General features: G+C 40.5%; 1 protein-coding gene across 2 annotated transcripts in view; it reads right to left on the bottom strand.

Annotated features, from left to right (window-relative positions):
* lingo3a (leucine rich repeat and Ig domain containing 3a) overlaps window positions 1-15,883 on the bottom strand; it is a 35,259-nt gene that overhangs the window by 15,974 nt on the left and 3,402 nt on the right. Inside the window, exon 2 of one of the 2 annotated variants that reach the window (XM_010777266.1) lies at window positions 4,866-4,945. The exons of the other annotated variant lie outside the window; for it this stretch is intronic. The gene's annotated coding sequence lies outside the window, so the exon portion shown is untranslated. The remainder of the gene's footprint in view (window positions 1-4,865; window positions 4,946-15,883) is intronic. 2 annotated transcript variants of the gene reach the window in all.

Below are 15,883 nucleotides of genomic sequence, written 5' to 3'. Positions count from 1 at the left end.
TTTGGGATTACACTGCTCACCAAAATATAAAAGCATAGATCGTCATTTTAGTCATTTTTAAGCGGAAATGTTCTATATTATATCATTTTAGTTCGTCTCACACAACATGAAGCCTGAGCCTGATGATTTGCCTAGCTTAGCATAACGACTGGAAACAGCTAGCCTGGCTCTTAAGTGACAAATAAACAGAAACTGAAAATACACTCATCACACAGTATGGGTAACAAATATTCCTATCACTTTCTGTCTGATGTAGCTTTAGAGATAGTCTAAAACATAAACCCACAACTTAACATGTTATTACAACTTTGGTTTCTGAATATAACAGCAAGGTGAGTCATTTTCCCCCAAATTTCCCCAAAATACTGGTCTTTCTTCAACTGACCATCTCCAATAATCTCTGATCCCAACCATGTCCTGAACAGTGATTATGAACTCCATCAAATGTAATAAGGTTAGACCGAAGCACTCTTTTGTGCACCAGTCAATCTTCATATTAAAAACCCAGATCAAATGTGGGTATAAGGTCTTGAACAATGTCTTCAGTGATTGTAATGTTATCTTACATTTATTTTTCACTGTTTCGTGTATTCTTATTTGTTCTTGTCGATGTTGCAATTGGAGCTTCTGAAGTGCAGAAACAAATTCAGACTTGATCTGACCAAGTATTCTCGTATCCTTTGCATCATATTGTATTGCAAGCTTCACATTTTACGATCAGACATGACAGTGGTATTGATCTTCTTATCTTATTCTCGGCAAGCGAGTGAGTCAGCATAACTCTATCATTTAAAAGTCCAAAAAACATTATAAAAGAGTCTGTGAAACTTATCTTAAATGATAGAAATGTACTATTGGGAAAATCTTTTAGGGGTCTTCTAGACCAATTTTGTTCTCACTGTCATTTGCTTCTGGACAGGAAAGTATGGGTGTCACAGTGAAACGACAACTCGGGTCAGCCCCCGGCTCTCTGTTCAGCTTATCATGAGGACAGGCTGCTACTGGCAGTTAACGTATTAAATGTCCATCCTCCCTTTAAGCCCCTGTGAACAGAGTGTGTCAGGCAAAAACTGACCCCCCGGCCCAGGCTGCTTCTCAGGCTACATACTCGACTTACTTCTCTCAGGGATGAGAAGTGACACAGCACAGAGAGGACGTAATTGGGGGACCTTATAGAACGAACGCATAGTTTGTGTTTGGTTTGTTCATTTGCCCATGTCCAAATCTTTGGGGGTTGTTTTAAAAAAGAAATACAATATCATTTGTGATTAGGTCTCCGTCTGGCAGAAACTGATAAATTGATAGAATGACAAAATCCTGTTTGAAGGCGTCAAGGGCCATTTGACTACAAGATGTGTGTCCTTGAAAGCACAGTGATCACATTCTAAATGTAATGACTTGGAAACAGCCATTACTTTGTGACTCTTCAGAGTAAATGGCAGGTTGTCAACTCCTCTGCCTTCCCTGCTTCCGTATGCATGGCACCTGTTCAACCTATTACTGTATATACCCTCTTTAATTTCCATTATGCCGGGGAAATTGAGACCTAGGGGCAATTTTAACGCATAATATTGCTGTTGTTTTTTCTCCATTCCTATTAGTTTGACACGGTAGACCCAAAATAATGACAATTCATCACCAGGCATCAATGCTTTAGGTAAAATAAACGGTAAACGTATAATTTCAGCACATTTATCCCATGAAAAAGGGAATCCAATGGAGGCGTTTGAGGCAGGGAACTTTGGCATTTTAGCCTTTGCAGACCATTTACATGCACAATAACCAATATAACACACAACACGAAACGGAAAACCCCATAGGGCCCCTTTACCAAGAATCATGTTCACAAGCTCAAATGAGCATATTAACAGGCAACCCTAACCCTGTAAACACAGAGTCATGAATGTGACTTGATTTCTCCCTTAAATGCACAACTAAAGTTGTTTATTGGTATCATTGAAACACTTTCTAGTTTCCACTTAGATACATGGCACAGTGACAGAAGCAGAGAGACAAAGTCATCAAGAGGTGGAGGTGAGTGTGATCAGTATCTCTGTTGGCATCTATTTCCTGGCTGGCTGGCTTGTCTGCTGTGTTACCAGCCATCACTTCAGCCATGGCCCTTTCCATGCCAATTGGCTCCACTCTTTGTCACTCTTGCACGCCCTGCCGCATCCAGAGAGGCAGAGACGGGATATTTTAGCTCACAGTCCTTTGCACTTCACATCAACACACACACACACACACACACACACACACACACACACACACACACACACACACACACACACACACACACACACACACACACACACACACACACACACACAGATGTACGTGTTCAAATCTAAAAACGGATGAATGCACTGGGATACAGATACAGAGAGACTTGCATGCATATTCAAACACACACACACACTGTCCTCAATCTGCAGAGGAATGCATGTGAGTTGTGTATTAAAAGGTTAGTGTCTTGGGGACACTGACCTTTAGAAAAATCATTTTGTTTACCAACATCTCCGGATGAAGGGCGGCTAAAGATCAACGTATCACAAAGGAGGAGAAAAATAGACTGTTGCATATCACGTAGACTGTAAAAAAAAAGAAAGATGTGAACTCTCGTTCTTTATTCTGGCTGTGTCACTTTCCTTGTCCTTTTTCAGCCCCTCAAGGTTGAGAGACTTGTGGAAGCATCATAAGCCTAAATCAGCTGGAGCCTGCCCTAATCCTTCTTGAAGCCTGCAGGCTCTCCATGTCCTTCTCATTGGCTTCATTAAAAAGATCCCTGTCCTTTCTCCTTCCCTTTCACTGCCTGCCGCCTGCTCATCAACCAGGCCAATTACAACCGGTTATCTGGAGTCAACGAGTATCTGAGACGGGCCACACACGCTCTGCTCTTTCCTCTTCCTGTGAGAATTGTTAACAGCAGTAAGAAGAGATGCCACTCACGTAGAAGTCGAACGCAGGGGCAGCGTTGTGTTACTACGTTGTGTTACTACACAAACACAAATTAAACTTTTCTTTACATGATTGGCGGGGTTAGAGTTTCAGGCGGCAATCTAATACTGCCTTGGAGGTCCCTTGAGAAGAAGTCTGACTAGCGGAGTGAACCAGCGAGGCAGAGAGGGGAGGCGGTGTGCGAATTGAAAGTAGTCCTCAGGTCCGGCCAGCGGTGCTGCTGGATCCGCATCTATTCATAATTCATCACTCGACAGCAGTGAGGTGGAGAAAGTTCTGTCCACGTAATAAACCAGGAAGAGACATCTTTGAAAAGGCACTGAATCAGGCAGATCAGAGTCTGTGCCGCTGGGGTCCCAGGTGGGTACAGCACTTGTTATAAGCAGGAAGACAGATGGAGCAGATAGATGGGAGTATGTGTATCTCACATCATATTAGATCCTACTGCTGTCCGTCCGCAATGTTCTAGAGATTAGCTGACTGAGCCCCTGTCAGGATAACACGCACTGTCGAAAGCCTAATAAGACAGAATTCAAGCATCGCTCGCAAAGATTTCTCTAACTTGGACTAAAGTTTCCTCAAATTGGAGCGATTTAAGCTTTTACGCTCAGACTACTCCTTCCTCTAGCAAGTGAACCCACTAAACTAAATGGAAGACATGCGGATAGATACTGAAACTTGAACCTGCAATACCTTCTCGGAGGGATTTTGGGGCAGTGGAAGCAAGCTGAAATACAACACTTAAATATCATCTTCTTCTTGACATTGATAAACATATAAGCAGACGTGCCCATTTATACATCAGCAGACACGACAAATAACACAAAATGTGTACTTATTTTGAGTCGTTTTAGATGAAAAGGTCCAATGTTTACTCTAATTTTAGCTCAGCTTTGGACTCCATCAACTCCTGGCTCAAACATATGGCTGACAAATGCTTCTGCTTAATGCTAAACCATGTTCGCCAGCTTCATTAACTTTGTCTATCTACTGTTTTGCACTGGATAAGTATCATATAGTGTGTTCTTAAAGCTGCATTCACATGATAGGCGTTGTACCTGTACAATGACAAATTAAAGATCTATCTATCTATCTACTGTATCTATCTAAAACGGCTCTACGCTGGCGATGCCGTTGTGTTTCTATGGAAAGAGCTGCAAATGTATCGCCAACCGCTGCGCTCAAAGTTCAAGTTATTTCAACTTTGACCTTGTTTACCGCTGACCTTTTCGACTTGCAATCAATCAGATGACAGCTGTTTGTAGCTAGCAGTGGACATAATCATTGGACGAAACTTAACTAGCTGTTTTCAACACAAGGCTGTGAGAACAACCTTGCGAAACAAAGAGACATTTGATTATGAATGCAGCTTAAAGCCTTTTTGCCTACTGCGTCTGCATACAATGTTTTGTTAATGATGAAATTGAACCTAAATGAGATAAAAAAATTATAAAATACTTCATGATGTCGTAGTTATCTGTGGGTGCCCTTTCTCTTTACACATTACTTGTTACATAAATATACTGATTTTAGGAATTTCAGCATCCTTAACAAGGAACTATCCAGGAAATATATGACCAATTCAAAGAAAAATATATTCCCTTATATTTCAAAGCAGATTTGAATGAACATAACTAAAGCTGAAAATGAAACTCCCTCATGTCACATATTGACAGTTTGTGAGGACAGGTACAGTGATTCAATACGACAGACGCTGACAGACAGAGCACTGACTGAGCTCCACTCAACTGAAAATGACAACATTATGAAAACTAAAACTGGATCAGACACAGAAAGTGGACTCATCTAAGGAGAGTTTGCAGAAGCATTTCACCTTCAACATTCACAAGTACCCAAGTTCACTGAAATGCTGAAACATGCACAGCTTGCGTAGTGACAACACATACTGTACTCTGTGGAGGTGACTTTAGTTGTCGGGGATGTTTGCCTGGCCTGCAGACTCCCATAGACACGACACCAGAGTGACCTGAAGAAGAGCAGGAAACTGTGAGTGGAGATGAGGTAAGCACCAAGTAGAAGAAGTCAAGGTGAGATGGGTAATACCAGCACAATTGCCAACAAGAGTTTACATATAAAGATCAATTTTTATTATATGAGTAATAGGCTTATTCGTATTCTTGCTTATTAGAGGAGAGTGTAATCACTTTACAGTGTCTGTACGGTCAAAAAAAAGGTAAAGATAGCAGCATGTTAGATAAGCCTTTGCAACTAATGCATACAAACCAAAAAAAACATGTTATGATATAATGGGAATTAGTGTGCTGGACGTTATGTTGTTGGAGACCAATGACTTCCTTGAGTCTTGTTGCCAGCTACAGGAAGTCACTGCACCTGGCCAAGAAATAGTCAGACATATAAACACTCTGTAAAACTTTGATGTTCTGCAATTAATTTTTTCTATCATTTCCTTGTTTTCACATTTTTCCCAGAATCCTAAAATATTGCTTCAAGACAGAGGATTTAAAAGTAAGTAATAAGTAAGCAGTAAAGAAAAAGTGTAACAATATGATGGAAAAAGTCAAGCAAGGTTGTGAAAGAATAACTGTAGTCATTAACTGACATAAACATACAGTTAGAGGTCACTGCAACATGTGCTCTGTCAGCTCCTTGTGGATATGCTAATAATATGTTGTGTCCATTAGTATTGAGGTTGAAATAGCTTATGTGAAATAAGGCATTATCGTAAACAGAGCTTTGAAGTTGGCTTATTCTTTGCCTTTCTAGCTGTAACATGATCCTAGCTGGCATCTGACCCTCTCATTTGTATCTGTCTTCACTGACTCTGAGCAGCATGGGGTCATCATTCCCACTGGAAAGCAAGGAACCGTAGTGCTGTGTAGTTAGTTTGTATCACGTCACTTCATGTTGAACGTCTCATTAAATCTCCTCTGCATCTGGTCTGAAATGGTTGGGAACTGAAGAAAAGTGAACGCTACACAATTTTCAGTTTCCAGTTGGGTAGTTTTTATTTAGTCCTGGTTCCACTGTCCATTGTTAAAGATTCTTTGAACATCCCGATTTGATTGGCAAAAAATAAATAAAAAATAAGAGTTTCTTTCGATATTTGTTCCCTTTCTCGCTCCTCAAAAAGGCCATACAGTTCAGAAAGCCCATGTCATCGTAGGCTGAAATGTGTTGCTCTTTAATAGATATTTTGTTCAATCCAATTAACATCTTGCAACAACGCCCACACAACCAGAAGAACACATACCCATCACCTGTCTTTTAGCATTTTTGTAATGAATAGAAACAACATGAATCAAAGATAACAAAATCAAATCAAATAAAGACTGTCAGACTGTTCAGGAAAGAGCAGGAGACAAATATAAATCCCTTGCAGCTTTGTTCTAAATGTATGTTTCCTAAAATACCTACAAACTTTAAATTGGATTCTTCTTTTTTGACAAAAGCAATCTTGCACTATAACACCAGTTTCTGATTAAATAGGGCACATCTGTGATCAAATTCGTATTCTTCTGCATCAAGGTGGAAAAAGCAATATCCACAAGTGTCCCTGACCAATCACTATCCACATGCAGTCGGTACAGTACTGGGATTACAGAATAATGACATGCTGATGAAATGACCTGGGCCATCCCGCTCTATGTTATGGTCTCTTGTTCATATTTCGGCTAAGCTTGTTTGTTTGGCCTACTTCATTGTCCCACCCTCTAGTCCTGTTGCCATCGGGAACTGCCACACTGCCCTGTCCACTTCCTGTCTCTTCTTAATGTCGCTGCAGCAAAGACAGCAAACTCTACATTTGGGACAACTCCCTGTCGAAAAACAGACAGGGCTAAAATGTGACCATGTTCATGAGGAACAAGTGCACTGTTGCTTTTTTACAGCCTTCACACCGATGAAAAGAGCGGGAAATATTCTGCTGTTACAATACAGTAAAGTGTGTGCCCGCATACTGTACTTGTGCTTTAGGGCTGCACAATGAATCTACATTTGATCAGAATCGCAACATGGACTAGTACAATATCAAAATCGCAGTAAGTGCAATATTTTGTTTGTTATATAGGTTTTTGTGCATGTAATTGGTCTGCAGAGGCAACAATCCCCATCCCCCCCTGACTGAAATGCCTCCATTTGACTCTTTGTTTACTTCTATTAGCTAGCGCTCCAACACATTGTACATGATAGGCAGGACATTTCTAAGCTGTTGACTAATCACAACAGAGCCGGCCAGCTAACCAATCAGAGCAGCCTGGGCTCTGGTTTCAGACAGAGGGTGAAAAGAGGTGCTGCAGCACAGGCAGTATGAGAAAAATATAACACTTTTTGAACATTGAAAGCATGTAAACGTGTCACAGTAGAGACACGAAATACATATATGAACCTAGCATTATATGTCTTTAATATGTTTAAATGTTAATGTCAATGATGTTTCAAAAATGATAATCCCTCATCTATCGCATTTGTAATATTAGTCAACATAAGCACACACAGTTATTTTTTTCCACATCATGCAGCCCTGGTGTTCCTGTTTTCATCCCTCCACACTGAGCCTAATAATGTGTGAACAGTGATGACTGGGGTTGTGGCATAATTATCCGAGAGATGTTAATTACAGGAAGTATTCTGAAGCAATTATAGGTTCTCCAGCCACAGCGCTGGCACTGAATCTGCTCTCACAGAACAGAGACACAGAGAGACTCTCATGGCACATCAGCAGCTAATTGTTGATTCATCTTCAAACATCAATATCACATGCAGTGCTGCGTTTTCACGGATATGACCAAAGCATTCATTTTAAATCACAACGTATTTGCTTTATTTGTGCCGGTTGAATAATGAGGGGATGGATGTTTATAGCAATAAGCTGAAGTAGAAGAGGTAGTAGGTCTTGTATCTGTGCCATGTCTTCTGAGAGATTAGCTAATGCAACCAGGAGCTTCTAGTTGAAAGAAAGCAGGAAGTCAAGTGTTTGAAGAAAGGAAGCAGTGGAAGAGAAAGCAGCATGCATGAAGGTGTTGACCATGAAAAACAAAAAGGGAAAAATAGGAAGAAAGAGAACGGGGAATGCCTTTAAACATTTATGAGATACAAGGACGCTAAATTAAACTGGAAATAGAAACAGATGAAGAACAGAACAATTTACATTTTTTGAAGAATGACTGATGAAAACAGAAAGCAGAGATGTGCGATGTTTGTATGGAAGGTGTTGAGGGATTATACATCCTGACAGAGCCATGAAAGGAGGAGCGACTGTGAAATGGATTTGTCAAAAGCGAGGCACTTCAGAGAAACACAGACTGTAACCGTGTGTGTGTGTGTGTGTGTGTGTGTGTGTGTGTGTGTGTGTGTGTGTGTGTGTGTGTGTGTGTGTGTGTGTGTGTGTGTGTGTGTGTGTGTGTGTGTGTGTGTGTGTGTGTGTGTGTGTGTGTGTGTGTGTGTGTGGTGTCATGGGATCGGTAGTTGACAGCTGCACTCCCTTAACTCAAGAGAGATTCCATCAACTCGCTGCTGTCCCTGCAACGACTCGGACAAATAGGAGACAGGCAAGGTGCCGGTAAAAAAATAAAAAAACACAAATATGCACACATAAATTATGCTAAATGCAAAAATGTACGCACATACAAACTCTCAGAAGAGGCTCTGAAAGGAGATCAAAGTAAACCTCGTCAAATGACACAGGTTGTCAACTCCGGTGACGAAGGATGAGTGAGGGGAGACAGAAGGAAGGTGGAGGAAGAGCAGATTGAGGTTAAACGGAGGGAGGAAAGAGATCTCGGTTGTTTTCCTTAAAAGCCTCCAGGACGAAGAGAGAGATGAAGCGGCACCAAAGAGCAGGGGTGTTGATGTGCTCTTCACAGAGACTATCAAATTTTCTAAATAAAAGAGGAACCCAGACATGAGCCTCAAATGACGCTTCAGTGGGAAATTTACCCCAAAGCAGACAACAAACGTCAAAACTACCAGAGTAGAGGATGAGCAATCAGTGTCCTTAAAGGGGATCGCTGTGCCACGCCATCGTGGTTATCTAGCATGCAAAGGGACCTCTTTAAAGTCTCTAGGTACAGCTATGGGCTCAGAGTAATTGGGCCCTGCCTGCACATTAAACATAGATCTGTTTTGACATCACACAGGAACTAAGCATCGGATGCACTGGGATGAAACGGAATGCTGGATGGAGTAAGAAACACAAACTGCACCGCACCAGAAACACAGAAAAAGCCTCGACCCTGCAAACAGACACAACCTCAGAGCTACATCCTGATGTGGAAATTATTCACAGCCTCTTTTGAAACTGTTTACTCTGACATGTAAAAGCAGTCTTCCCGACTTTGAGAAATCTATTGAGAGTGGTACTGATGAGACAAAGCGAGAAGCAGTGGGAGGGTAAAAAGAAAATGATTTGAAAGAAAGCTGCGGGAGTACATGGTGTATAGGGGACAGACGGGAAGGAAAGCAGGCAGGGATGTCTTTGAAAGATCTAACGCAGGCTCTGGCAGCGAGCTGTCACACAGGCCGACTGTCATGCAGACAGGACGATCAATATTTTTCTAAGAAAAAAAAAAAAGAAAAGAGGAATAATTCATCACAAACCAATAAAGGCTAGTGAAGAAGAGAGGAGCGTCAGCCCCATGCAAGACTGTCTTGCTGCGTCTCTGCCGGCTCCCCATGATAAATTCATAACCCTGATGTCCAGGAGCATCTTGTCCTCTTCACCTCAAAGTGTGGCAAACAGAACAGATCAAAGTAGACCTGTCAACCTGAGGGAATGTGACAGGGGGGCACTGAATAGACACAGACATGTTTTGGTACATACACATGCATGTGAGATATTCATAGACACACAAATCCACAGATTGTGATTTAGTCTGACAAGCATAACCCTTGACTTCTCAGAAACAGCACGCAACCCACCTCCACAGACATTAATGGATTAAAGACAACTCACAAGCAGAGTATAGCCCCTACAAGGTCCCAAAAAACAACAGTAGAGAAACTGACCACAGCTGGGAGTCAGATCATAGAAAAGATCCTCACAGACTTACTTTGAACAAGCACCTCTGAAAGGCAAACCAAATCCGTATGTTCCTGAAGAACGAGAGGAAGATGAGAGGAAGAAGGCGAGGGAGGAAGAGGAAGCACAGTCTGCTAAGCACCAACTCCTCACACCCATCTGTCACCGTTGCACATGGACACATACAGCTGCAGATTTATCGTTTCAAATGATGCAGAAAGAAAGGAATGTAGAGATTTTTTTCACACTTTGACTTCCTTTTCAAAGACGAGTCTGGAAAAAAGCCTTTGCCTTAAAATATGTGCTGCCTCTCTGGGGCTTCATGAAGAGACTCACTTTTTACAACGTGCATGCAAAAACAGAAGTCTGCACACTAAAAGGGGTAATTAATTTTTAGATATCTAACAAAAAATATGCTATACTGTAAGATGCCCTTTATTAGCTTTTCATGATATGATTCAAACACTGGATACAAACTGGACTGGTATTGATAATGCACGCTCTGTATGTAAAATCATTACAGCCATCAACTGCAAATGTAATCAGAATCCAATGATGTCAAGTTAAACATTTTCACAATATATCCAGATTAATGAGAACACTTCATTTTCTCGTCAAAGTAAAAGGTCACTTGGTTCAATATCAACACATCTCCATAATGAAGTAATGTGTTTCAGTTTCTGTCAGCTGGCAGATGGTCTTAACACCTTCCAGCTACAAGCTCAAAAGCACTAATGAACACAATGAACACTAAAGTGCAACAGGACATTTCTGACCTTGGGTCGGTGAAACATCCGCATTATTAAGACTTTGTAATCCCTCTGGTGCTCAAAATCTCAAAGGACGATGCTAATTATCTCTTGCATGCATTAAGCGGGTAGAAGTTAGCTCGCAGTAGTTTGGTAGCTATACTGTATGTTCCACCAGAAGAGAATTTGTTCCAACAAAATACTTGCATGCAACAGCAGCCTGAACATGTGTGACTAATACAAGTAATAGCCCTTCACATAACCCCCCATAAAACAGCTAATTGTTTCACACTGTGTTTTTTGCACATATTAAACAAAGATATAATTGTGTTAATAAGTGAGTTTCTGAGGTGCTGGTAGGTGGATTTTGTTACTTTGGGAAGGATCCAGACAAGCTATTCCCGGTTTCCCGTTTTCAGGCATTGTGATAAGCTAGGCTAAGCTAACCAGCTAGTGTATCTGAATATTTGCAATGGAGACACGATAGTGGTGTTATTCCTCTTATTCAACGAACCATGAATTACTCATTTCAATTTGGAATAGGTCACTGATTTTGATCTTACACATGCAACCAGGATACAAATTAGCACCATTTACCAGCCAAATGGAGACACACATGCAAGGGGGAAGTAGATGTGCATCACCCATCAGCCCAAAACACAGTGGTGATCTATTGTGAATGTGCTGCTGGAAAAATGTGAAGTTTGAAAATTTGCACCATTAATGCAACCTTGCAAAAGTAAAAAAAAAAAAAAAAGCTACCTTTAAACCGATGAAAAGGAAGGTAAAATCAAGTGAAGTCAAAGCGAGTCAGCAGCCTCACTGAGCAGTTTACTCTCATCCCTCAGTTCTACTGATCTCCACTTCAGGAAAGCTATTTGATCAACTGATTATCTGATCTATGTTCAGTGGCTGAAAAGGAGATAACAGACAGCTTTAGCTCAAACAGTGTGATTCACAGAGTAGAGAGACTAGGGAGCATCGGGGGTTATGGCTGATATGAAATATTAAAAAAGGGAACTGTAATCTTTGCTTAAACTGATGGCTCACTGGGAGATACAAATGGGTTCATAAGGTTCAAAAGCCACATTCTTAATCAGGAGTGAGGGAGGAACATCATAACTTATAAGCAAAAACACACACACATTTTGAAAGCATTGATTGTCGAACTTGCTGTTCACTCTTGGGGATGAAAGGACCCATTTGAAGAATAATCAATTGATAATGCGCCTAATACCCTTGCACAGTGTTAAGTGCATCTGACCACAACATGAAAAATTGTCGTTAGAGTCTGAGTCATTAGTAGGTTCAGGACTGATGGGTCATCACGACGCCCAAAAAGAGCTAGCTTTGATCGTCAAGCACTTCAAAATCAATTAGGAGAAGCTGGTGACGTGATGCGTGTGTGCATGTGTGTGTGAGCAGCTGCAGGCATCTGAACTTAATTACATTTCAGGATGTTTTTTGTCTAAATGCCACAGTCATTTGTCGTTTCAGGCTTGAGGCAAAAGGAAATGAAGAAGTGTGAATGTGTGTGTCGTAGCTCAGACCTTTGATTCAGTCTTACAACAAAAACACACCGCATGGCACGTGTTAATTTAATCTTTTTCATAATTACCTAATTAAAGACAGCTGATTAAAGAGCTACCCGTGTGCAGGGCCCATGGAGAGGAATAGAATATGTTTGTAACTCGAGTCAACCCGTAGGACACAGCTGGCTCTTCAGTGGTTCAAAATGCAGAAAGTCACGTCTGCCGGGTTCAGCTGCTGCATATGTGGTCCATAACAGAGCAGGAAGGACGCATAGTAACTAAAAGATCTGTTATCGACCACTTGGTTTGTAAAAAATCGAATTAGTATTTAGTGATTGAAAGCTCCTTGAGATATAAGCTTTTATAAGCAAGTGATATCCTTTTTGAAACATGGAAATGTAACTATTAATACTCTGACAGTTATTGATGAAATACAGGCTTAACTTAACCCACTAAAAAAGAAGGTACAAACATCTGGATTTTCAGACACCATGCAACCCTCTGCCTGATTTTTCTTGCTGTATTTGGGAGATTTCTGGGATACTGCTGTTATAAAAACATAGCAACCAGGTGCCTGATTGTAGAAATGCATCCAAGCTACGAAATGGCGGACAAAGCCCTGGAAAAATGCAAAAACAGTGAAGCTTGTGAAACGCCAAGCAGAAAAATTGAATCAAGAGTGAGTCTGTTTGGCCAATTCTACTTAATGTACCTTTAAGTATAATCTTTATTTATATGCCCCTTCTCACAGCTTAGATAGTTCCTACCTTCTGTTATTTTACGAAGGACAGTTGTGAGTGTAACAATAACAGAGTAACATCCAACAGTAGAGTTGTGAGTCTGATGTGAACCCCCCAGAGGAACAGTAGAAGTTGGGTATTGCTGCTGTCTTGCAGTGTTGGTGTTGATTGAAGTAAATTATTCATGAGAAGCTCCAGCCCACTTCTGTCAAAATAAGTAAATCGACTTCTTCTGTCAGCCCAGACAATTCAAAGCGGGACGTTTCCTGGGACTGGTAAAGATGGTACTTTTCTGATGAGGTGCCTTGAACTCCATTTTCTGCAGCACTCTCAAGCAGTCTCATGCGGTCCATACCGGAGAATATTGTTTTAAGGAGGGACGGTTGCACCACTTCAAGCTGCCAGCAGCAATAGAAATACATAAAATGAAATGAGCCGTAGGGAGAGAAAAGTATATAAACTCCACAAATACCCAGCTCTTCATCCCAGTGCTTGAGACGCTTTGCTCTCTGTTTCCAGACTTAAAAATAAAAGGTCTCTTATAGGGTGTTGATCTTTGAGTGTAAATGTACATAACAGGATTGTCAGTGTTGCCTCACACTTCCAGAGGAGCATTGGGCAAACAGAATGACTTAGTTTAGAAAGCAAAAGATGAAGAGTAGTCTCGTAACTCCTTCTTGAGTGAGTAAGCATTGCCTATCTATACACATGAGACCCCTTAGCCTCACTTTTAGTACTTACGTAATACTACGGACATCTCATCACAGACTCTACCTTCCAGAGACCTCAGGAAACATAAAATATGCAGCATCCAAAGAGCAAAAACTTCTCAGCCTTTTCGCTGCTTCTCATCTGTACCACGGCTCTAGTCATCCTGAACTGGTACAATAAAATCACAAAGGACCCGTCATCGGATTTTGAAGTCAATTTAGCTTAGAGACTTCTACGAAACATACAGTAGAGAAAGGAACTGGGGAAAAGCATTGAGAGTTGAAAAAGTGTAAGGCAGCCGACAGAAATGGTCAGAGCTTGGAGGAGTGCTTGTGCTGGATGATCTTCTAGCACTGTGGCAGTGTGTGTACTGTGCCATACAATCTATAAATAGGTTCAGCAACTAGACATGCATATTAGCGAAAAATATAGCAGTTTTGAATTATAGCGAAATATATCTTTTAAGAAGACACTGGCATAAATCTTCAAAAAGCAAAACGAAATTATGTGGGAGATAAATGGACTCCTCAAAATCAGAGCACTTCTATTAGTCTGCTTTAATGCACTGAGTTGATGTATTGCTTGGGCTTTGATCCAGTTGGTTAAAAAAAACAGAAGCTCTGTTTCTAGCTCCTTTAAAGTCATTTTAAAGAAACTGCACCTCAGTACAAACTGCAGTATGCTCACCATTATTGTACTGCTCTACTTTTCAATAAAAACTATTATATTAAGCTCAGCTTCAAATTACAATCTGGAAAAACTCTGTTGTATTCTCTACGGCGGCAACAATGGCGATAGGCTGAAGTTGCAGGTGCGATAGATATGACCAATCAAACAAAACGATTAAATGTTTGAATGAAAAACTTGAATTCATTTTAAATGATTGCTTTAATTCCTGACTGTACATAAAAAGAGGACGTACTCACCCATTGTTTTGTGGATAAAAGTTTCAAAGCCCCTAGCTTGTTTTTTGGAACTATTTCTGGTCCTTTTCACATAATTTTTAACCATTACATATCCGTTTAGAGAACTTGCTAAAGAATTCCACTGTGGACGATACTCTTTAGATCCGGGAAATGTAATTAAGTTAGTCGATGCACTGCACATTGATTTCACATTCATTCGGCTCTAGGGATGCACCTAAGCCTTTTAAAAGGGAGTGAAAAACCCTGAGTGCCAGGGCTTACTTGATTGAGGTGTTGCTCAACTCATTACATTTTACAGAAAATAGGATGTGATCTTAAAAGGATTTATCCACATTTTAAATGAGCTACATTACTAAGAAAACACATGTTGCAATCAGGGCCGTCCCTCCCTACAGGCCGATCATGCAGGCTGCATGGGGCCTCACATTGCGCAGGGGGCCTCGGCTTATGAGCTCGGCTTGTGCGCAGTTCTCAGTGCGGTTCTCAACGCAGTTCTCCGCGCACCCCCCATATAGGCTAATGGAGATGCAGTTATTTCCAGCATTCTTTATTTACCATTCATTCAAGTATTTTACGCCTTTTATCTGCTAATATACATGAGGAAGAGTGATAAAATGTCTGTCTAGTTGGCAGTTAAAGTTTACAGCCTAAAAAGACATGGAGCATTTTTTCCCCTTTTATTCATTTTTATGTCAATTTGCACATTTCATGGTGATGCTCAGCCTCTCCCCTTAACTCCTAACAGTCATGCAATCATGTCAACCACAACAAAGAGAAATACTGATATAAATGTGTGTGTAGTTGTTGATACATTGCTGACAGAGGGAACTACATTTGAATACAGATTTAAGAAATATCTTTTTTTTTTTAGCATGTTTTGTCTTAACTATAATAAAATAATATAGTATTTACATTATTGAATTGATTATGATTATTATTATTATTAGAAGTAGTTTATTTGCATTAATTATATTTTAATCTTTTTGAGGCTAGTATTTGGCAGGAAATGCAGACGTATTCACCTGTAAACGCATACTGAACGACATACATGCATATTAACCATTTACCTCGCTGTATAAAAAAGTAACTGTGTTGATAATAATAATAAACAGGAATTATATTTGCAAAGCACTTTGTTTCCCAAACATTTTNATGATATGTCATATAAATCATATGATATGCACAGACATTCTCACCACCATAAACCAGGTGAATAAGCTGCTGCAGTCCAGTTCAATGCAACTTGACATTGCTGTCAGACTCATTGTAA

This window comes from Notothenia coriiceps, unplaced genomic scaffold (genome assembly GCF_000735185.1).
Source record: "Notothenia coriiceps isolate Sejong01 unplaced genomic scaffold, NC01 NC01_scaffold00017902, whole genome shotgun sequence".
NCBI lineage: Eukaryota > Metazoa > Chordata > Actinopteri > Perciformes > Nototheniidae > Notothenia > Notothenia coriiceps.
The sequence above is the reverse complement of the archived record's forward strand: the minus strand, read 5'-3'. Positions and strand labels throughout refer to the sequence as shown.